At 45.7% G+C, this 22,383-nt stretch overlaps 2 long non-coding RNA genes across 2 annotated transcripts; both read left to right on the forward strand.

Moving 5' to 3' along the window:
* Positions 1 to 17,284: 17,284 nt before the first annotated feature.
* LOC127527033 (uncharacterized) lies at positions 17,285 to 19,442 on the forward strand. The gene is made up of 2 exons (XR_007934391.1): positions 17,285 to 17,363; positions 19,323 to 19,442. It is a non-coding gene; the product is annotated as an uncharacterized LOC127527033 (long non-coding RNA).
* Positions 18,763 to 19,294, forward strand: LOC127527030 (uncharacterized). Its single transcript, XR_007934385.1, has 2 exons — positions 18,763 to 19,047; positions 19,123 to 19,294. It is a non-coding gene; the product is annotated as an uncharacterized LOC127527030 (long non-coding RNA).
* Positions 19,443 to 22,383: the final 2,941 nt, after the last annotated feature.

The following is a 22,383-nucleotide window of genomic DNA, read 5'->3' on the forward strand; positions in this document are numbered from 1 at the left end:
AGATGGAGTCAGTTCTTGAGTTCTTAAGGCCTGTGCTGACCAACTTTGTGGTGTCCTCTGTCCTTCTGTCACCTGTTTAATTTGTCCCAAAAGCTTCAGAAAGTGCCACTGCTGTGGGAAACATTGCATTCTTCCTGTTCTGAAGAAAGCAGTAGCCCATTCGCCTAATAACTACAGACCAGTGGCACTTACATCTCACATCATGAAGACTTTTGAGAGACTGGTCTAAGACTATATACAGTGCATCCGAAAAGATCCTGTCTCGGAGGTCTACAGACAATTCCTTTGACTTCGTGCTTGGTTTATGCTCTGACATGAACTGTCAACTGTGGGACCTTCTATAGACAGGTGTGTGCCTTTCCAAATCATGTCCAGTCAACTGAATTTACCACAGGTGGACTCCAATGAAGCTGCAGAAACATCTCAAGGATGGTCAGGGGAAACAGGATGCACCTGAGCTCGATTTTGAGCTTCACGGCAAAGGCTGTGAATACTTATGTACATGTGCTTTCTCAATTTTTTTATTTTTAATAAATTTGCAAAAACCTCAAGTAAACTTTTATCACGTTGTCATTATGGGGTGTTGTGTGTAGAATTCTGAGGAAAAAAATGAATTTAATCCATTTTGGAATAAGGCTGTAACATAACAAAATGTGGAAAAAGTGATGCGCTGGGAATACTTTCCGGATGCACTGTAGGAGTCTGGCACTGAAGGCTGAGAGAGAGGACTTGCTCAAACCTGTAAAGAGAGCATTACAGTAATCAAGTCATTAAGGAAATAATAGAATGAACAAGCATCTCCAAATACAATCTCCAATACAATCCAATTTATTTTTGTACAGCCAAAAATCACACATGAAGAAGAAATGGATAGATGATGGAACAAATCTACTAGAGCAGGTTATCCACAAACACTGAAGAAGATACAATACAATACAATTTATTTTTGTGTCACCCAAAAATCACACAAGGAGTGATGCTGTGGGCCTTAATAGTCCCTGCCTTTTGACAGCCCCCACCCGTCCCAGCCTTGACTCTCTAAGAAGAAGAGGAAAAACTCCCCCAAAAAAACCCTAGTAGGGGAAAAAATGGAAGAAACATCGGGATAGGAAGTTCAAAGAGAGACAGTGGGTGTCAGGGGGTCAATACAATACGACACACAGAACAGAACACAAGTAATCCTCGATCCATTATAATGGTACATGAGTAATAGTACAGGTACAGTGCAAATTGTAAGAGTAGACGAAATCACATAAGAGGATTCCGATTTGTTCAGACTCCTGAAGACCAAGTCCAACAAGCCACCATACCCTATTGGCCATTCTACACTTGAGTCAGTGCTGGGCCGGCCAATCAGATGAAAGGACCATCCTACCCAATGATTCCAGCGCTCCTTTATCAGATGACTTTCCCAAAGGCAGGCAAACAACTTGGCAGTAGGGCAGTGGCACCGAGTGCCATATGAGGATACCGAGGTCAGAAACAGATTAGGTGAAGGTCAGTAACAAATTATAATGATCATATTACTTATGTTTAACAACAGAGGTGCAGTCTGCACAGTTAATCAGCAGCTCTAGTCAGGGTGTGCTGAACTGAAGTTGTGAGTCTTCAGCCGGGATGTGAAACCTGAGGCCAGAGGGGTAGATGAGGCCACCAAGAGACCTTTGAGAATTCTAAAGAGTGACAAGCTACACTTGCTGATATTTGAGTGACAGTGTAGTCAGCAACTGTTTTCCGGGTTCTTCACCAGTCACAGCTTTAAGGAATCTGCAAAGGAAAAAAAACAAAAAAAACACAGAGATCATCTTGTCAGAAGGTGCATTGGAGACATTGAATTCAGCTGAAGAAGGTTTGAGGACACCAAAATTAATTGGCCTAAGTGCCATGTTTGCACACTGCTCATTATCAAAAACACATCATCCCTACCATGAAGAATGGTGGTGGCAGCATCAGGTTGTGGAGATGCTTCTCTGCAGCAGGCCCTGAATGACTTGTGAGTTGAAAATTCAAGTAGTAAAATACGGGGAAGTTCAGGTGGGAAACCTGATGCAGTTTGCAAGAAACATGAGCTTACAGAGACAAATAGCTTAAGCATAACGGCAAAGTTGCAAAACAATGGCTTTGAATGTCCAATAATATTTGAGTCAGAGTTCAGATCTCAGTTCAATGGAGAATTTTTGGCTGGACGTGAAGAAGGCAGTTCACTCAATGATCACCACGCAACCTGACAGAACTCGAACAGTTTAAGAATCGAGAAACCTGTGGACACAGACTCAAGGCCATCATGGGTGCCAGTACTAAATACTGACTTGAAGGGGGTCAATATTTGGGAGATCAGTTATTCTGTGCTTTATACTTTAGATCATGTTGCAGAGATCTGTTGTCACTTTGACATTAAATAGGCTTGTGCTGCTGAGCAGTGTCAAAAATATATCACTGCGGTTCAGCGTTGTATAATAACAAAATGTGAAAACGTCCAAGGAAGTGAATACTTTTTATAGGCACTTCATCTTTCGGCTGCTCCCGTTAGGGGTTGCCACAGCGGATCATCTTCTTCCATATCTTTCTGTCCTCGTCATCTTTGTCTGTCACACCCGCCACCTGCATGTCCTCTCTCACCACATCCATAAACCTCTTAGGCCTTCCTCTTCTCCTCTTCCCTGGCAGCTCTATCCTTAGGATCCTTCTCCCAATATACCCAGCATCTCTCCTCTGCACATGTGCAAACCAACACAATCTCACCTCTCTGACTTTGTCTCCCAACCGTCCAACTTGAGGTGACCCTTTAATGTCCTCATTTCTAATCCTGTCCATCCTCATCATTCATCCATCCATCCATCCATCCATCCATCCATCCATCCATCCATCCATCCATCCATCCTCTTTCGCTTATCCGAGTTCGGGTCGCGGGGGCAGCAGCTTGAGCAGAGATGCCCAGACTTCCCTCTCCCCGGCCACTTCTTCTAGCTCTTCCGGGAGAATCCCGAGGCGTTCCCAGGCCAGCCGGGAGACATAGTCCCTCCAGCGTGTCCTGGGTCTTCCCCGGGGCCTCCTCCCGGTTAGACGTGCCCGGAACACCTCACCAGGGAGGCATCCTGATCAGATGCCCGAGCCACCTCATCTGACTCCTCTCGATGTGGAGAGCAGCAGCTCTACTCTGAGCCCCTCCCGGATGACTGAGCTTCTCACCCTATCTTTAAGGGAGAGCCCAGACACCCTGCGGAGGAAACTCATTTCAGCCGCTTGTATTCGCGATCTTGTTCTTTCGGTCACTACCCATAGCTCATGACCATAGATGAGGGTAGGAACAGAGATCGACTGGTAAATTGAGTGCTTTGCCTTACGGTTCAGCTCCGTTTTCACCACGACAGACCAATGCAGAGCCCACATCACTGTAGATGCTGCACTGATCCGCCTGTCGATCTCACGCTCCATTCTTCCCTCACTCGTGAACAAGAACCCGAGATACTTGAACTCCTCCACTTGAGGCAGGATCTCGCTCCCAACCCTGAGAGGGCACTCCACCCTTTTCCGGCTGAGGACCATGGTCTCGGATTTGGAGGTGCTGATTCCCATCCCAGCCGCTTCACACTCAGCTGCGAACCGATCCAGAGAGAGCTGAAGATTACGGCCTGATGAAGCAAACAGGACAACATCATCTGCAAAAAGCAGTGACCCAATCCTGAGTCCACCAAACCGGACCCCCTCAACGCCCTGGCTGCGCCTAGAAATTCTGTCCATAAAAGTTATGAACTCCATCCTCGTCACACCCAATGCAAATCTTAGCATCTTTAACTCTGTCACCTCCAGCTCTGTCTCCTGATTTCTGATCAGTGCCACTGTCTCCAACCCATATAACATAGCTGGTCTCACTACCATCCAGTTTACCAGCAACAAATGTTTTTAAAATAATGTATATAACAACAATTAATATATATTCTGTATTTGAGCTCATTTTAATCAACATTCTTTAAAAATGCCGGACATTCGTTAAGTTTTCAAATCTTCATTATTTCGCAAAAAATACATATATGGGCAGCACGGTGGCGCAGTGGTAGCGCTGCTGCTGCCTCGTAATTAGGAGACCTGTCTGAGTTCGCTTCCCAGGTCCTCCCTGTGTGGAGTTTGCATGTTCTCCCCGTGTCTGCGTGGGTTTCCTCCCACAGTCCAAAGACATGCAGGTTAAGTGCATTGGTGATCCTAAATTGTCCCTAGTATGTGCTTGGCATGTGGGTTTGTGTGCCCTGCAGTGGGCTGGTGCCCTGCCCGGGGTTTGTTCCTGCCTTGCGCCCTATGCCGGCAGTGATTGGCACCAGCAGACCCCCGTGACCCTGTGCTAGGATAGAGCGGGTTGGATACTGACTGACTAAATACATATATTGTAAGAGATGGCTGGCAGCCGAACCTGACCGGGACACCCAAGAAGTGGAATGATGGCCTCTTTAGTGCACTGCTTACCCCAGAATGCTAGATGGCAGCTCTCCTGGATTGCAGCAGTGCACCAGATGCCCACAGAACACTATGGGACTTTGAGTTCTTTATGTCAGCCCTGTTGGGTACCGTGGATGCTGCCAGGGGGTGCCGTAAAAATGGAGGAGCCATGTGGCATGTGGTTTCCACCTAATCCGGAAGTGCCTACAGACCATGTGGGCCAAACAATCAGAAGCACTTTTGGAATGGCCACCACAAAAGGACTTGCCAGCCTCACAGCGATGAGCCAGAGTCAGGAGGTGGAGGACAAAGCTTGTGGAAGGAGGAGTGGAGACTGAGAGATGAAGAGAGAGAGACAAAGGACTGTCAGTTATTTACTGCTTGTGTCCTGTCCCTCACTTAAGAATAAAACGGGTGTTGTGTTGAACTTGTGTCTCAGCCAGTCTGTGTTAGGTTTTGGGGAGCAGTGGTAGTCTACAATAATATATATATGTTGTGATATTTGCCCGGAGAGCACATCTTTATCCAAATCTTTGTCTTTATTTTCCTTTTCACAACCAGAAATGAACAACACAGTCCCGCACAACTCACAGTGCTTCTAGCCCCAGTCACCCTTCTCCTGGGCCTTCTCTCTCCTCGTCCCTGGGCCACCTGTCCTCTCTCTCCAGGAGCTTCGTCCTGCTCCTGCTCCCGACTCCAGCTCGGTGATTGGAGGAAGGCGGCCCCTCTTATCCTCACCCGGATGAGCTCCAGGTGCTCTACCTGACGTTACGTCCTGGTGTGGCGGAAGCGTCAGGAGAGCACCCGGAAGCACTCCGGGTGACCCTGGAAGCATGGGTGTGGTGGAAGTAAATAAGTCCCGGGCTCCATGAGGCTCGGGGCACCCCCTGGCGGTGGATACGGGCCTCCACGGACTTGAGCCTCCCTGCTCCCCTTCCGTGGCCCTCTTCTGCTCCAGGGCGGTTGCCCCCTCGTGGCCCGGAGGACAAATATGTCACCTCTCGGCCCCTCCAGGCGTCCCGGCTGGGTCTAACCCCCAGCCTTGTACGACAATGTATATATACTGTATACTGTATGTATGTAAAGTGAAAGGAGCGCATCTGAATGAGAGTATAGCATCAAGTCAGTGACACTCGTGGGCTGTTGATCTGGTCAGTTAAGTAGTCGAGGGGCTTGTTAATCAGTTTAATGAAATGAACAACAGGGGCACTAGAGGGGCAACAATGAGACGACCCCCAAAACAGGGCTGAATGGTTTAACAGGTGGAGGAAGGCCACTGACATTTTCCCTCCTTATCTGTTTTGTCACTCGTTTTGCATTTGGTTACAGTCAGTGTCACTACTGGTAGCATGAGGCCATACTTGGACCCTACAAAGTTTGGTGGCACAGGCAGTCCAACTTCTCCAGGATGGCAGGCACATCAATACCATGTGGCATTGCCAGAAGGTTTGCTGTGTCTCCCAGCACAGTCTCAAGGGCATGGAGGAGATTCCAGGAGACAGGCAGTTACTTGAGGAGAGCTGGACAGGGCCCCTCATAGAAGGTCCTTAACCCATCAGCAGGACCCACCGGTATCTGCTCCTTTGGGCAACGAGGAACAGGATGAGCACTTCCAGAGCCTACAAAATGACCTCCAGCATGCAGGCAGGCCACTGGTGTGAATGTATCTGAGCAAACAATCAGAAACAGACTTCATGAGGGGGGCCTGAGGGCCCGACATCCTCTAGTGGGCACAGTGGAGCTCGATTGCCATTTTTAGGTTCACCCTGAGCACATGTGATAGATGTTTAAGGGTCTGGAGAATGTTATGCTGCCTGTAACATTGTTCAGCATGACCGGTTTGGTGGGGGGTCAGTGATGGTCTGGGGAGGCATATCCAATCCAGCTTGATTGACATTTGACATTGAATACCAGAAGGTCCACCACTGGCACCCTGTGCCTTTCACAGATGACAGAGTAGGTTCACCCTGAGCACATATGACAGACATGAAAGGGTCTGGAGAAGCCGTGGAGAATGTTATGCTGCCTGTAACATCGTTCAGCATGACCGGTTTGGTGGTGGGTCAGTGATGGTCAGTCTGGGGAGGCATATCCATGGAGGGACACACAGACCTCTACAGGCTAGACAACGGCACCTTGACTGCCATTAGGTATCAGGATGAAATCCTTGGCCCCATTGTCAGACCCTATGCTGGTGCAGTGGCTCCTGGGTTCCTTCTGGTGACCGACAATGCCCGGCCTCATGTGACGAAAGGATGAAGGAATTGATCCCATTGACTGTCACCCCCACCACACTCACTCGCCTGACCTCAATCCAATAGAACACCTCTGGGTGGGACGTTATGTTTGGGTCCATCTAACGCCTCAGCCTATCCAGGAGCTCAGTGATGCCCTGGTCCTGATCTGGGAGGAGATCCCCCAGGACACCATCAGTTGTCTCATTATGATCTTGTCAGGCATGGGGATATCATACAAACTACTGAGTACGATTTGGAGTTGCTGCAATGACATTTCGGCAAAATGGACTTACTTGCCTGCCTGCCACATCATCAATTGTTCTCTTTGATTTTCGGCGTCTCTTTGAATTCAGCCCTCTCTCTATCGGTTGATCATTTTCATTTCCATCTTACAAAGTGGCTGCCATCCTTTTGTTCCTAACACATCACCTAACTAACACAACTTCAGTGATTCAGCCCTTTTTGTGTTTAATGCGAAATCATGGGAGTTACCCTCAAAGAGACCCCCCACCCCTCAGCACTTGACCTGATTCATTTGTAATCCTGCTACAAAACAAACAACCATTACATGAAATCTTTACCTCCAATAAAATGGAACTGGTATCTTAAAACTAAGAAATAAAGGAAATGCATCCTATATTTCAAATCCATGTAAATTTGCATAATTCCAAGCAGTCATCCATTTTGGCAGATGTGTTTTAAATATAGGGCGGCACGGTGGCGCAGTGGGTAGCACTTAGGAGACCTGAGGTTCACTTCCTAGGTCCTCCCTGCATGAAGTTTGCATGTTCTCCCCATGTCTGCGTGGATTTCCTCCCACAGTCCAAAGACATGCAGATTAGGTGCATTGGCGATCCTAAATTGTCCTTAGTGTGTGCTTGTTGTGTGGGTGTGGGTGTGTGCGCTCTGCCCGGGGTTTGTTCCTGCCTTGTGCCCTATGTTGGCTGGGATTGGCTCCAGCAGACCCCCGTGACCCTGTAGTTAGGATATAGCGGGTTGGATAATGGATGAATGGATGGATGTTTTAAATATAACCATGCGAGTTTCCTTCTTATAGGCACTGCTGCCATTAGAAAGTCTCGCCACAGAAAGGGGATTTCTGACGTGACCACAGCCCAATTTTCATGCCACTGGCTGAAGTCCGCTGATTTGCCTCAGGATGTGGAAGATCCACCTCACCCTACACGTAACTCCAGGCTGGGGTCCGCCAGCAGGGTGTTTTAAAGCCATTTTAGGCATTTTGGACCTTTAGGCCGAGAGTCGGCAGGGGAGTTTGGGGCAGTGGGCACAACTGGTAGGAGAAGAAGAGACTGAAGACCATGAGGAGGAGGAGGAGGAGGAGAAGTTTGAGGGGGCGTCTGTATCAACTTACCAGACTGCTTTGTATATTTGTCTTGTATCCATTTTACCAAAATTTCAATGTGCCGTTGGCAACGGGTGAAATGTGTATATTTCAAAAAAGGAAAGACGTAACCCAACTAGAAGGTTCTGAGTAATTCTATGAAGCCCTGTGAAATAAATAAACTGTTTACTTCTTCACATCCAGACATAGGGGGGCCGCGTGTGCTGATTCTATTGTGAGTAATGAGTCAGAATAATCTGCATAAACCTATTATTGGAACACTTGACAAGGCGTCGAGGGGAGAAGAGCTGCGCCCGCCGCCACCGCCACACGTGATTTGTGCCTCTAAAGATGTGAGAGAGAGATCTGGTTTGTTTTCTCTGTTAATATATAATGTGAGTGTGAAATAATGTGCAGAAACTGCAGCCAGGAGTGTGCAGGTGACAGTGAGCAGAATAGAACTGACTGTGCGGTGAGGACCTGCCTGAGGGGGGGAGGGAAAGGGAAGCATGTAGTGGAGTCGTTGTCTTCTTCTTCTTCTTCTTCTTCTCCTTCTCCTTCTTCTTCTTCTTTTCCTTCTTTTTTGTTCTTTCTGGTTTTCCTCTTCTCTGGAGCTGTCGCAGTGGATGTGCATCTTTCTCTTTTCCATCATATTCTGCTTATGACCTTTTCCTCTTCTTTCAACTGCTCCCATTAGGGGTTACCACAGTGGATCATCTTCTTCCATATCTTTATGTCCTCGTCATCTTGTTCTGTTACACCAATCACCTGCATGTCCTCACGCACCACATCCATAAACCTTCTCTTAGGCCTTCCTCTTGCCTGTCAGCTCTATCCTTACCATCCTTCTCCCAATATACCCAGCATCTCTCCTCTGCACATGTCCAAACCAACGCAATCTCGCCTCTCTGGCTTTATCTCCCAACCGTCCCACCTGAGCTGACCCTCTGATGTCCTCATTTCTAATCCTGTCCATCCTCGCCACACCCAGTGCAAATCTTAGCATCTTTAACTCTGCCACCTCCAGCTCTGTCTCCTGCTTTCTGGTCAGTGCCACCGTCTCCAACCCATATAACATAGCTGGTCTCACTACCGTCCTGTAGACCTTCCCTTTCACTCTTGCTGATACCCATCTGTCACAAATCACTCCTGACACACTTCTCCACCCACTCCACCCTGCCTGCACTCTCTTCTTCACTTCTCTTCCACAATCCCCATTACTCTGTACTGTTGATCCCAAGTATTTAAACTCATCCACCTTCACCAACTCTACTCCCCTCATCCTCACCATTCCACTGACCTCCCTCTCATTCACACACATGTATTCTATCTTGGTGGTCCTACTGACCTTCATTCATCTCCTCTCTAGAGCACATCTCCACCTCTCCAGGGTCTCCTCAAACTGCTGATATTCTGCTTATGACCATCTCCGTAATATTACACCTAACGTCTTATCCTTGTCTTCCATAACCTTTCATTTGGCTTTTGGTCTCCTTCTCTCTCTTTCTTTCTCCATTTCTAATCCCCTGCTGTCTGTTGGTCTAAGCCAAGGGGTCTCCCAACTTTTTTCCCCCCTGAGAGCTACTCGTGTTTTCTAAGGTTTATTCTCATAGCTTACGTCAACCCAAACAAACTGAATAAGCTGAACATTTACAAAATGTTGGTGTCCACAACTCACAGTTTGCATTAAAACCTCACAAAAATATTGAGTTCACCTTGCAAGTGCATTTTGTATGTCTGTATGCATTTTCTAGTGTATCTCACACTATTGAATTAAAACATGAATGCTGTCAAAACAAAACAATGCAATTCCAAATCCACAGATCTGACGTCTTCATTTGTCACTTTGTCACATGTCACTTTATTCACAGGTCCAGTCGCATGTGTGATGTGTTTTTCAGTCAGTCAGATGACTCAACAAGAGAGGCAGGTGTCTGGTGGAGTGGAGCCACTGAGGTTCACTCTTATGGAGTCATTTTAATGTTCGTCTGTCAGTCTTGTTCTGAACTTTGATTTCATGACATTCACGTCAGACTCACAGAGGTATGGAGACCCAAACAAAGCAGACGTTTTCAGAGCTGCTTGGTGAAGATTCTTCTAGTTATCTGGCTCTACTAAGCTCCAGAAATGCTGAGAATGCTGTTGAGACTTTAACTGCTGTGGACGATCACTCAGACAAGACAGCAGGTGTGGTTATATAGCAGCTTTATTTTTCAGCATCACAGTGAGCAGAGTTTCAGAAAAGCAGGCAATCAATATTACATGACAGCGTCAGGGCTCTTCTGAACCCCGTCTGTTGGGTGGGGCAAAGTTTTTATACCCCTAGAATGCGTGATTTAATATCATTATGAAATGCAACAGTCGACAATTTTATTTTACACAATCCTTGAGCCCCTTCAACGCCCCTTGTGCGACGTGATTTCTTGGCCCCTTTGTTATGGCGTTCAGATGTAAACTAAGGGAAAACGTGATAAGGCAGACTCATGTGCGGAATGCTTAGACCTTGAGTCCTTTGGACAGATATTTTTCTGTTTGCTCAGCAAAGCATGCTGTATGGTTTCGTAAAGCTTACTTCTCAGACATGAATTAGTACAAGGGAATGAAGAGAACATTCATCTTCCACACTGCACATTAGTTTGAAGGTTTACTAATATATAATATATAAAATCCAATGTCTCTCTGTCTGTATGTGTGTCCACTTTTCACGAGAGGACTACTTAACAGATTTAGATCGGGTTTTTTGCTGTAATTTGCTTGAACATTCCGGATGATCTCATTTCGCTGTGTATCAGAGTTCGCTTGCAGTTCCGATTTATTAGTGCGAATCCGAGATCAGGATGGCGGGGCCTCCCTCACTCACTCACCAGCTTCGGGGCGTGGTCCTTAACTCCGTTTAGCTAGCGAACGAGAGAACAATTGAATTCAACTTTGTTTGATATCCTCTTTAATAAAACGCCTGTGTGCGTCCAGTGTCCGTGTGTGTGTGTCTTCTGGTGAAGTGCGCATGTGCGGGGCACGGTGCGATGCTTCAAAGGCCGCCTGACGCATCACACAAGACAGAGAGGGCGGGACCTATAAAATATTGCGCAGCCGATCCAATCGGATTTCGTTAAATGAGGTGAGACCTAAAACATAAAACACAAAAAATCCAATCGGGTACTGAGACGCGGAGACCAGCTTCCCCATTGTTGTGCAAGTGTTCTCTCTGAGGATGTCAGATTTGCGATGAAAAAGCTTGATCCGGTAAAGTGTAAAGTAAAAGTAGATTTATTTTCGCGCACATTACAACAGTTGCTGGGGAGAATCTGCTGATTGCCCACTGTTGGGACAGAAAATTAAATGCATATTACGGACAGCAAAGCCAGTATTACTGTCAGAGAAAATTTCAGGCATTTTACAGAAAAAATTTAATGAGGTTAAAGGTCCCTTGCCATTTAATATGGACTGTTCCTACTTATGTTCATGGACTACTGTTCTAGCGCCCGTTATTGTAACGGGCTTAATGTCGAGTTTAAAATAAAATGTTACTTAGTTTCCTGCGGTGGGTTGGCACCCTGCCCGGGATTGGTTCCTGCCTTGTGCCCTGTGTTGGCTGGGATTGGCTCCAGCAGACCCCCGTGACCCTGTATTCGGATTCAGCGGGTTGGAAAATGGATGGATGTTACTTAGGTCTTGATGAGTTTGAGTCCAGATATTCTCTCAAGTGTATGCCACATTGAAAAGACGGATTGCAATTCAGATTGTGGATCGTGATTTTGTGTTAAAAGGATTGTGATGTGATTTATTGGAAAGATCGGCCACACCTAATTTTGACTAATCAAGTTTTCAAATTTATCTTGGATTCATTAACCCTTTGGCGAGCTACTTGGAAAGGGGTGGGCGAGTTACCGGTAGCTCGACGTGTTGGGAGACCCCTTGTCTAAACATGAGGTTGTGTTTGGCGCTCTCTGTATTTTAAAACCGATGCTACAAAACTCACATGCATGGGAAAGAGAAATCCTCTTGTTCCAGTGTGGTGTGCCCAGGTGCCACCCACTGCACTCGGGTCCCAATCCCGGTGGTTTGTCATGTGGTGAGTGTGGCAGCACATTATCAGCTCATGCCCACAACTTCCTCCTCCTTCAGTTCAGTGATTTTTATGAATCCTGCTCTAAATCACCAGGGATGGAGAGAAACTTGAATGTGCGGAGCAGTTTGGTTACTTAGGTAGCTTCATAACTGGTGACAAAAGAAATCGATAGAAGAATGCCAATTGCACAGAGTTCTTTTGTGGCATTGCTTGAGAAGGCCCAGCTGCAGACCTCCACAGCTCTGCGATTCCTCTAGGGGGTGCTAGCTCCCTGGAAATACATGCATTTTGCAATTGTGGCATCTTAAGTAACCTGAACCTAAATAGATGTATTATAAAAAGGCGATACCCCTCCCTTAGTGATACGGCGGTAAGAAATCACATAAGAGAAAATAACTTAGCTTTCTTTAATGACGATTTACGTGGCATTACAGACGAAGGAAGCCATAGCAAGACTATTACCAAGGTGGTGGCCCGATGTATACAGTATGCCAGTTTCGTCGCTGCGCTGGAAGGTTTTTCAGGATTTGATGACGTTATCTCCCTTCCGTCTGTCGGCTTCAAAGGTGTGCCAGGCAATGTGCCAAGGCTTTATACCCTTTCTCCATGTGCAGGACCCCACTTAGGTGAATCATGTCATTCCAAACAAGGCAAAAGAAGATCCAATGTCATGCTGACTCTGACAGACACGTTGCCCATTTCACAGTTGTCCCTTTCTTGTCTTGCAGTTCTAAATGATGAGCCCCTGTGCTAAATCTGGCCTTGTGTTAGCTGTGAGAAGAATCAGATTTATAAAATATTTTTTGTACAGAGCATAGTGACATATTAAACATATACACATATTACAGGCAGCCAATTAGATTGCAGGTTTTTGTCATGTGGTTTTACTTGACTCGAGTCGTTTGACTCCGCCCCCCAACCCTAATCTGAACCCGGTGCTCTCACTGACATAGTCCTATAAAGCAACAGCCTCCTCAATAGAGTGGAGCTCTGGGGGTCTGCAGCTAGAATCTACCGGATATCTCAGGCTATGTCCACACTGCGGCTCCCTTCATTTTGTAAAACGCATACAGTTGTCTACGCCTTCTCCTGTGGTTTTTGACCCTTGAAAACAAAGACTTTTAGGCCTAGTCTACATGTACCCGGGTTTTTTTTTTAAAATGTAGCTTTTTTGCATGCGTTTTGGCCTTTTGTCCAAACTGACCATCCAGGGTGAAGATGTTTAGAAACTCTGTCTTTCTTGTTTATGGGTAGACAGGGACAACAAGAGCCTTTGCTTGTCGGCAGTGTGTGAGTACGCCATTATCTGTTTGGTTTAGTCAGTCATTGTCCAACCCGCTATATCCTAACACAGGGTCACGGGGGTCTGCTGGAGCCAATCCCAGCTAACACAAGGGCGCAAGGCGGGAACAAATCCTGGGCAGGGCGCCAGCCCACCGCAGGGCACACACAAACAAACACTAAGGCCAATTGAGAATCGCCAGTGCACCTAACCTGCATGTCTTTGGACTGTGGGAGGAACCCCACACAGACACGGGAATATCTATCTATCTATCTATCTATCTATCTATCTATCTATCTATCTATCTATCTATCTATCTATCTATCTATCTATCTATCTATCTATCTATCTATCATATAGTGCCTTTCACATCTACAGTGCATCCGGAAAGTATTCCCAGCGCATCACTTTTTCCACATTTTGTTATGTTACAGCCTTATTCCAAAATGGATTAAATTCATTTTTTTCCTCAGAATTCTACACACAACACCCCATAATGACAACGTGAAAAAAGTTTACTTGAGGTTTTTGCAAATTTATTAAAAATAAAAAAATTGAGAAAGCACATGTACATAAGTATTCACAGCCTTTGCCGTGAAGCTCAAAATTGAGCTCAGGTGTATCCTGTTTCCCCTGATCATCCTTGAGATGTTTCTGCAGCTTCATTGGAGTCCACCTGTGGTAAATTCAGTTGACTGGACATGATTTGGAAAGGCACACACCTGTCTATAGAAGGTCCCACAGTTGAAAGTTCATGTCAGAGCACAAACCAAGCATGAAGTCAAAGGAATTGTCTGTAGACCTCCGAGACAGGATTGTCTCGATGCACAAATCTGGGGAAGGTTACAGAAAAATTTCTGCTGCTTTGAAGGTCCCAATGAGCACAGTGGCCTCCATCATCCGTAAGTTCGAAACCACCAGGACTCTTCCTAGAGTTGGCCAGCCATCTAAACTGAGCGATCGGGGGAGAAGGGCCTTAGTCAGGGAGGTGACCAAGAACCCGATGGTCACTCTGTCAGAGCTCCAGAGGTCCTCTGTGGAGAGAGGAGAACCTTCCAGAAGGACAACCATCTCTGCAGCAATCCATCAATCAGGCCTGTATGGTAGAGTGGCCAGACGGAAGCCACTCCTGACTGCAGCAATGTACAGAGACATCCTGGATGAAAACCTGCTCCAGAGCGCTCTTGACCTCAGACTGGGGCGACGGTTCATCTTTCAGCAGGACAACGACCCTAAGCACACAGCCAAGATATCAAAGGAGTGGCTTCAGGACAACTCTGTGAATGTCCTTGAGTGGCCCAGCCAGAGCCCAGACTTGAATCCGATTGAACATCTCTGGAGAGATCTTAAAATGGCTGTGCACCGACGCTTCCCATCCAACCTGATGGAGCTTGAGAGGTGCTGCAAAGAGGAATGGGCAAAACTGGCCAAGGATAGGAGTGCCAAGCTGGTGGCATCATATTCAACAAGACTTGAGGCTGTGATTGCTGCCAAGGTGCATCGACAAAGTATTGAGCAAAGGCTGTGAATACTTATGTACATGGGATTTCTCAGTTTTATTATTGTTAATAAATTTGCAAAAACCTCAAGTAAACTTTTTTCATGTTGTCATTATGGGGTGTTGTGTGTAGAATTCTGAGGAAGAAAATGAATTTAATCCATTTTGGAATAAGGCTGTAACATAACAAAATGTGGAAAAAGTGATGTGCTGGGAATACTTTCTGGATGCACTCTATCTATCTATCTATCTATCTATCTATCTATCTATCTATCTATCTATCTATCTATCTATCTATCTATCTATCTATCTATCTATCTATCTATCTATCTATCTATCTATCTATCTATCTATCTATCTATCTATCTATTATATAGTGCCTTTCACATCTAGCTATCTGTCTGTCTGTCAAAGTGAACTTTATTGTCATACAAGTATACAGATAGATGAAATTGCAAAGCTCAGGATCCACAGTGTAACAACATGAAATGCAAATAATAAATTAACATCCATAAATCCATTGTCCAACCTGCCATATCCCAACTACAGAGTCATGGGGGTCTGCTGGAGCCAATCCCAGCCAGCACAGGGCGCAAGGCAGGAACAAACCCTGGGCAAGGTGCCAGCCCACTGCAGGGCACACACACACACACACACACACACACACACACAAGGGACAATTTAGGATTGCCAATGCACCTAACCTGCATGTCTTTGGACTGTGGGAGGAAACCACAGGGAGACACAGGGAGAACATGCAAACTCCACGCAGTGAGGACCTGGGAAGTGAACTCGGGTCTCCTAACTGCGAGGCACCGTGCCGCCCAATCTGATTAATATGTGATTTAAAATTCAGGTCAGAGTCAATAATTACCCCTAAATTCTTTACCTCCATCTTGACTTTAAGCCTAATGGATCAAGTTTATTTCTAATACCCTTATTATATCCATTTTTGCCAATCACTAACATTTCTGTTTTCTCCTTATTTAGTTTGAGAAGATTACTCCTCATCCATTCAGAAACACAAGACAGATATTGGGGGTCAGTGAATCAAGAGAGTTGGGGTCATCAGGCGCTACTGATACATACAGTTGTGTGTCGTCAGCAGAGCTATGATGGCTCACATTACCCCTTGAGAAAACAGGACCTAATGGAGGAGCATGGAGCAGGAGAGACCCTCGTGGGACACCATGTGGTCACAGCGAGTCACCACTCCGGCAGTCGTTCTCAAGTCACCCCTGTAAGAAGCCATCCTCCTGATCTGACGATCGCTCTTCAGTCACCAAGGCAGGTCACAAAAAAACTTACATGGGAAAGCGTGGATTGCGACTCCAAAAAGGTTCTGCTGTGGACGCACCTCTTCTGTATCTCATGGCACTTTTTTGGGCATTTGCCTGGGTACAGAACTTTCCGAAGTGGCCCGATTCTCTGTCTGTTCGATTTTTCAGTCACTGAGGAGTCATCTTCACTGCAACTGCCCACCCCAGTCCACCTAACAATGCACCCCCCCTCACCCCACCCACTGTGAAATAATCTGAGACCTTTTGCCAACTTTGCATGTAATTTTATTAGTTTTTTTTTTTTTTTTTTTTTTTTTTTTTTTAAACAAAGTGTGCATGGAAAACACGCTGCCTCCTGGAAAATTCACAGATACACTGGACTGGCTTCACACATTGGTCTGGAATTCAGATTATAAGGACCAAAAAAACGAAAAGAAAAAGAAAAAAAAAAGCAAGGAGCACAACAGAGACAAGCTGAAACAAACAAACGAGTAAACAAATGAGAGGACTAGACATCCAGATAGGAGAACGAGAAGCAAGGGAGACGCTCGTCGTATGGGGCACCCGGTGGGCTTTGGCCAATGTGCTGCCACTTTACGTCGGAGCTTCAAAATCTTGCATCCATTTTTTTTGGGGTTGTCTGGAGACATCCTGTGCTTTCTTTTTCTCTTCTCTGAGTGATTGGTTGCCACCAGGCCATATGTAGTGGGCAGAGCCTGACAGATGCCCAAAGGCAGAAACTTGGGTAGCATAATGGAGAAGTTACTCCTGAAAATTGGCAGTTTTAAAGGGATAAACAAGACCCGCTCACCTGATTATTTTAAATAGGAGCGAGAAATAAAGGCAGCGACATTGAGCACAGTAACCAATCAGACAACAGCACAGCCATGATGGTCACTTACTCAGGTCTGTGACTGGCCAAGCTTTAAGATGAGACAAACTCAAATTTCAAAGGGGAATACAGTATATTAAATTCGAAAATTTAAGATCTGCTAACTTTCAAAAACATCAAATCTTAAAAAGCCCAGAACAAAAAATAAAGCTTGATCCCACACTCACAAGACCTCCAGCACATTTTGGAGTGACGCTGCAAGAGCAACATCTGTGTGCAATGGCTCATGTGCCAATCTGTGCTTTACGGACACCATGGTTGTGATTAAGAGTATTAGGGGTGGGGCTTATTTTGTGATTGACAGCACTGGACGAAGAGGCGGAGGAGGCTCAGTTTAAATGATGTGACTGGAGAAGGAGGGGCCTCAGTATTGATTGACAGCACTGGAGGAGGAGGAGGAGGCTCAGTTTAAATGTGACTGAAGGAGGAGGAGCCTCAGTAGTGATTGACAGCACTGGAGGAGGAGGAGGAGGCTCAGTTTAAATGATGTGACTGGAGAAGGAGGAGCCTCAGTATTGATTGACAGCACTGGAGGAGGAGGAGGAGGCTCAGTTTAAATGATGTGACTGGAGGAGGAGGAGCCTCAGTAGTGATTGACAGCACTGGAGGAGGAGGCTCAGTTTAAATGATGTGACTAGAGGAGGAGCAGCCTCAGTTGTGATTGACAGCACTGGAGGAGGAGGCTCAGTCTGAATTGATAAAAGTGGAGGAGGAGTCTCAGTTGTGACTGACAGCACTAGAGGTGGAGACTCCATTTTTCTTGCTGTGACTAGAGGAGGAGCTTCAGTTGTGATTGACAGCACTGGAGGAGGAGGCAGCTCAGTTTAAATTGATGCGACTAGAGGAGGAGGAGCCTCAACTGTGATTGTGATTGACGGTACTGGAGGAGCAGGCTCCATTTTACTTGCTGTGACTAGAGGAGGAGGAGCATCAGTTGTGATTGACAGCACTGGAGGAGGAGGCTCAGTTTAAATTGATGCAACTAGAGGAGGAGGAGCCTCAGCTGTGATTGTGATTCAGCACTGGAGGTGGAGACTCCACTTTACTTGCTGTGACTAGAGGAGGAGCTTCAGTTGTGATTGACAGCATTGGAGGAGGAGGAGACTCTGTTTTTAATTGATGTAACTAGAGGAGGGGCTTCAGTTATGATTGACAACTCTGGAAGATAAGGCATAGCTTAAATTGATGTGGCTAGAAGAGGATGAGATTCAGTAATGATTGACAGTATTGGAGGAGGAGGAGGCTCAATTTTATTTTAATGCTGCTAGCGGTGGAGCCTCAGTTGTGATTTGATAGCACTAAAGGTGGAGACTCCAGTTTACTTGCTGTGACCAGAGGAGGAGCTTTAGATGTGATTGACAGCACTGGAGGAGGAGACTGTTTTATTGATGTGACTAGAGGAGAGGCGATTCGTCATGTGGTGGGTGTGGCAACACACTATCAGCGCATGCTCCCAACCGCCTCCTCCTCCTCATCTTGTGACTGTGACTGACAGCACTGGAGGTGGAGACTGAGTTTTAACTAATGTGACAAGAGGTGGAGCCTAACTGTGATTGAGAGCAGAGCATTGGGAGACTCAGTTTTAAATGAGAGGAGCTTCAGTTGTGATTGACAGCGTTGGAGAAGGAGGAGGCTCAGTTTTCAACTGACGCAAAAGGATGAGGAACTCCCGCTGTGATTGAGGCTGGAGGAGAAGACTCCAGTTTAATTGATTTGATTAGAGGAGGAGTTTCAGTTATGATTGACAGCACTGGAGGAGGAGATTGTTTTAATTATTGTGACTAAGGAATAAACTTAGCTTCTAGAGAAGGAGGAGGAGTTTCAGTTTTAATTGATATGATAAGAGAAACAGCCTCATGATTGGCAGCCTTGGAGGAGGAAGACCGGATTTTAGCTTTAATGTATGTGATTAGAGGAGGAGCTTTAGTTGTGATTGACAGCCCTAAAGGAGGAGACTGACTTTTATTTAATGTGACAATAGGTGAAGCTTCAGTTATGATAGACTTCATGGAGGGGGTGGGGGGGGGGACTCAGTTTTATTTGATGTGACTAGAGGAGGAGCTTCAGTGGTGATTGACAGCATTGGAGGAGGAGTTTCAGTTTTAATTGAGGTGATAAGAGAAAGAGCCTCATGATTGGCAGAAGACTGAATTTCAGCTTTAATTTATGTGATTAAAGGAGGAGCTTCAGTTGTGATTGGCAGCCCTAAAAGAGGAGACTGACTTTGATTTAATCCGACAAGAGGTGGAGCTTCAGTTATGATGATAGACAACATGGGATGGGTGGCTCAGTTTTATTTGATGTGACTAGAGGAGGAGTTTCAGTGGTGATTGACAGCACTGGAGGAGGAGTTTCAGTTTTAATTGCTGTGACTGGAGTAGGAGCTTCACAAAATGGCTGTCATGATTTAGGATTATTTTACAATACAGTACTGATTTTGTTTTACTCATTTGGTATTGTTCTTTTCATTTTCCTTCGGTTATGAATTTTTAATCATTATTTTTATTTCTTTATGTTTAGGTTGCCATTTTGTTATTGGAGACCTCACTGTTTCGAACGATTTCTTTTTCTCTACCCCATCCTTCTTGTTGTTGGCAGTGGTGCTCCATTGCCATCATGTGATGTCATCATCCCGGTGCCCACAATTTTTAAGATTCCATAAAGAAATCTTTTTTGCAGTGGTCTCCTGTAGGCATTTTGGTTTGTGAATTGGGTTTTGGTTTTCCGGTTCATTTGATCTTTTCAGACCACGAGTATTGCTCTTTTTGGCTCTTGATTCTGTCTTGCCAGTTCTAGTTGGCAGACCACTGGGGGGGGGGGGGGGGGGGGGGGGAGACTGACCTTCTGTATTTCATTCTACTGGACGTGAAAATCATTTGTAATTTATTTCTTTATTATTTTTCCAGTTGTTCCACTGATAATATTACAGCAGCATTTTGCTAAATTATTTTTAACTCTTTGTGCGCTGATTTTTTTTTCCTTTTCTCCCTGGGCTGCTTATCCCCCCCCCCCCCCCCCCCCCAAAAAAAAAACGTTTTCTGAAAAGCACACAAAGCAACAGCTTCTCGCATAAATCAATGTAACACATGCGTGTCGCTGTGTGCAGTGCCCTGGCACAGCGTGTGTTAGCCCTGTCTGGCGTCGGCGGTCGTGCGGGGGGCGACTGCGGATCAGGTGGTGACCGATCAGCTGATGCCGGTACCTCACTTTGTGTTTTCGATCTCCAGATGACTTGCACCAGAATCGGAATCCGACAAGTCAAGAGTCCAATTCAAAATAATGAAAGATACGCAAAGCGTCGTCCACTGCGGATTTTGCTTTGACATTCGCTTTGCTCTCTCGCCACTCTAGACGGTGTTTACTCCACGCTACTCACACACACGCAGGGATTCAATGTCAAGTCAACGAGTCCTCTGAGCAAAGAGGGTCTACCTGTAAAGTAACGGTGGGTTTTGTCGACGTTCACAGCTGATTATTGCCCTCTAGCCATTTAGTTAGTGATGAGCTAATGAAGCCTCGTGAAGCTTTCTTTCTATTAAGATTCGAAGCTTTGAAGCCTCAGCCTCATTATGAACAGCGACATCTGGTGGTTAACTGAGGTCAAGGCAAGCTGTCAAGAGCCCAAGTGAATGAGCCATAGGGGTGTGCAGGGCCTGGGGCTGACCAACCTCACACGGCGGTGGGGGCGGTTACGTCAAACGCTGTTACCGTTATGTGCGGACTGTATAAACTTGCGTGGAAATTTAATAAAAATAATGTTAACATACACCGGATTTTCTCATTACAGTATTTGCAAGTTAACATGCGGACTTTATCGAAATATAACTGGAGAATATAACTTGATAAATCCGCTTGAACGGGACACGCGGACCTCAAAATGCCCCCTTAGGTGCGGGGCAGTTGCCCCACTTGCCACCCCCAAACGCCGCTCTTGCTGCTTCAGTGTCTGGTCAGAAAAGCCTGTGTTCATGTTATTCCACTAAGATCCTTGTCCATTTATACCATTTTAACTTTTGAACGTCGTTTTCCGTTGTTAGTCGCCATCTGTCACCAAAGCTCTCCAAATCTCTCTGCCCTCACAACCCAACATTGTTGAATGAGGATGATGTATTTTATCATAGGCTACCTGTTTAAACCAATAAAGCGCGCTGTGAAGCACTGATGACGTCACGGGTCACATGACAGCTGTGTTTCGACACAAGAGGCCGACACAGTGATTCAACTCGACTACGCTTCAGATCGACGGACACAAGCTCTGACGCTTCGGTATCAGTTTCCCATCTCTAACACTTAGTCGACATCCGCCCTAAAAGAGTTCAGGGCACCGCCATTTTGTGCTTCTGACATTCATTATGTGTGTCTTGTCACTAGGGTGCCATGTGATTGCTGGTGATGTGAGGCGCCGAACCTGTCGATTGGTGATTTGATACTGAACTTGGCTTTTTTGACTATGCTTCATCTCACCATCTTTTCATTAAAACATTAAAAATCTGTTGTTATTTTTGGGGGGGGGGGGGGGGGGGGCAGAAGACCGCTGCTTTTACTATCACTGCTACTGCGACTTTTGAAGGGGAGACCCTTAGAATGGGCAACATCTGTGTGTCAGAGGAATCACCCCTGCTGTGAAAATGAGGAAGACTTTCCTAGAGAATTGCATTCAGTCTTTGATGCCCCAGAATGACAGGCAGTTGCAGCTGGGTGGGTGCTAAAAAGGCGCAATATGCCTGTTATAAGGAGTCATTTATCTGATGTAATTATTAACATTATGGTATTTATATTCCACTGATGCCATTCTTTATTATTAATGGCACCAGTTTGTTTAGTATTTTGTAGGCTTGTTAATAGTTAACAATGTCCTGTTGCCAGTCACATGACCTGTGATGTCACATTGCCCACCATTTTGAAGACAGTGGCTTTTGCACCTCGTGTGGCGTGACACTTTTTGTTATTTTTTGCTCATTTTTATTGGAATCGTCCAAAAATTTGATTTCGAGATTTGGATGAATTTTGACGTTTCAGATCTTCCCGAGTCCAAAAATACCATTTTTGGAATTATCTGCGTGCCTCTGTGTGTGCAAACACGATAACGTGAGTACACTTTCACTCAGGTCAACCAAATTTTGCATACGAGTGTCAGGTACAAAACGTAGATTTCAGTCATATTTTGGCCGATCTCCACTAACCGGAAGGGGTACTTTACCTTTGATTCATGCAGCTGCAGAGTCTGATTTATTCAATTTTACTTTTATAATAATTGTTCAACATATTACTAATCTTATCTGATTTACTGTTGATGGTTCTTTGATGTACATAAAATAAAAATATAATCCTTGTCTTGCAGTTTTACTCCTC

The sequence above is a fragment of the Erpetoichthys calabaricus genome, chromosome 3 (assembly GCF_900747795.2).
Source record: "Erpetoichthys calabaricus chromosome 3, fErpCal1.3, whole genome shotgun sequence".
In the NCBI taxonomy this organism is placed as follows: Eukaryota; Metazoa; Chordata; class Cladistia; order Polypteriformes; family Polypteridae; genus Erpetoichthys; species Erpetoichthys calabaricus.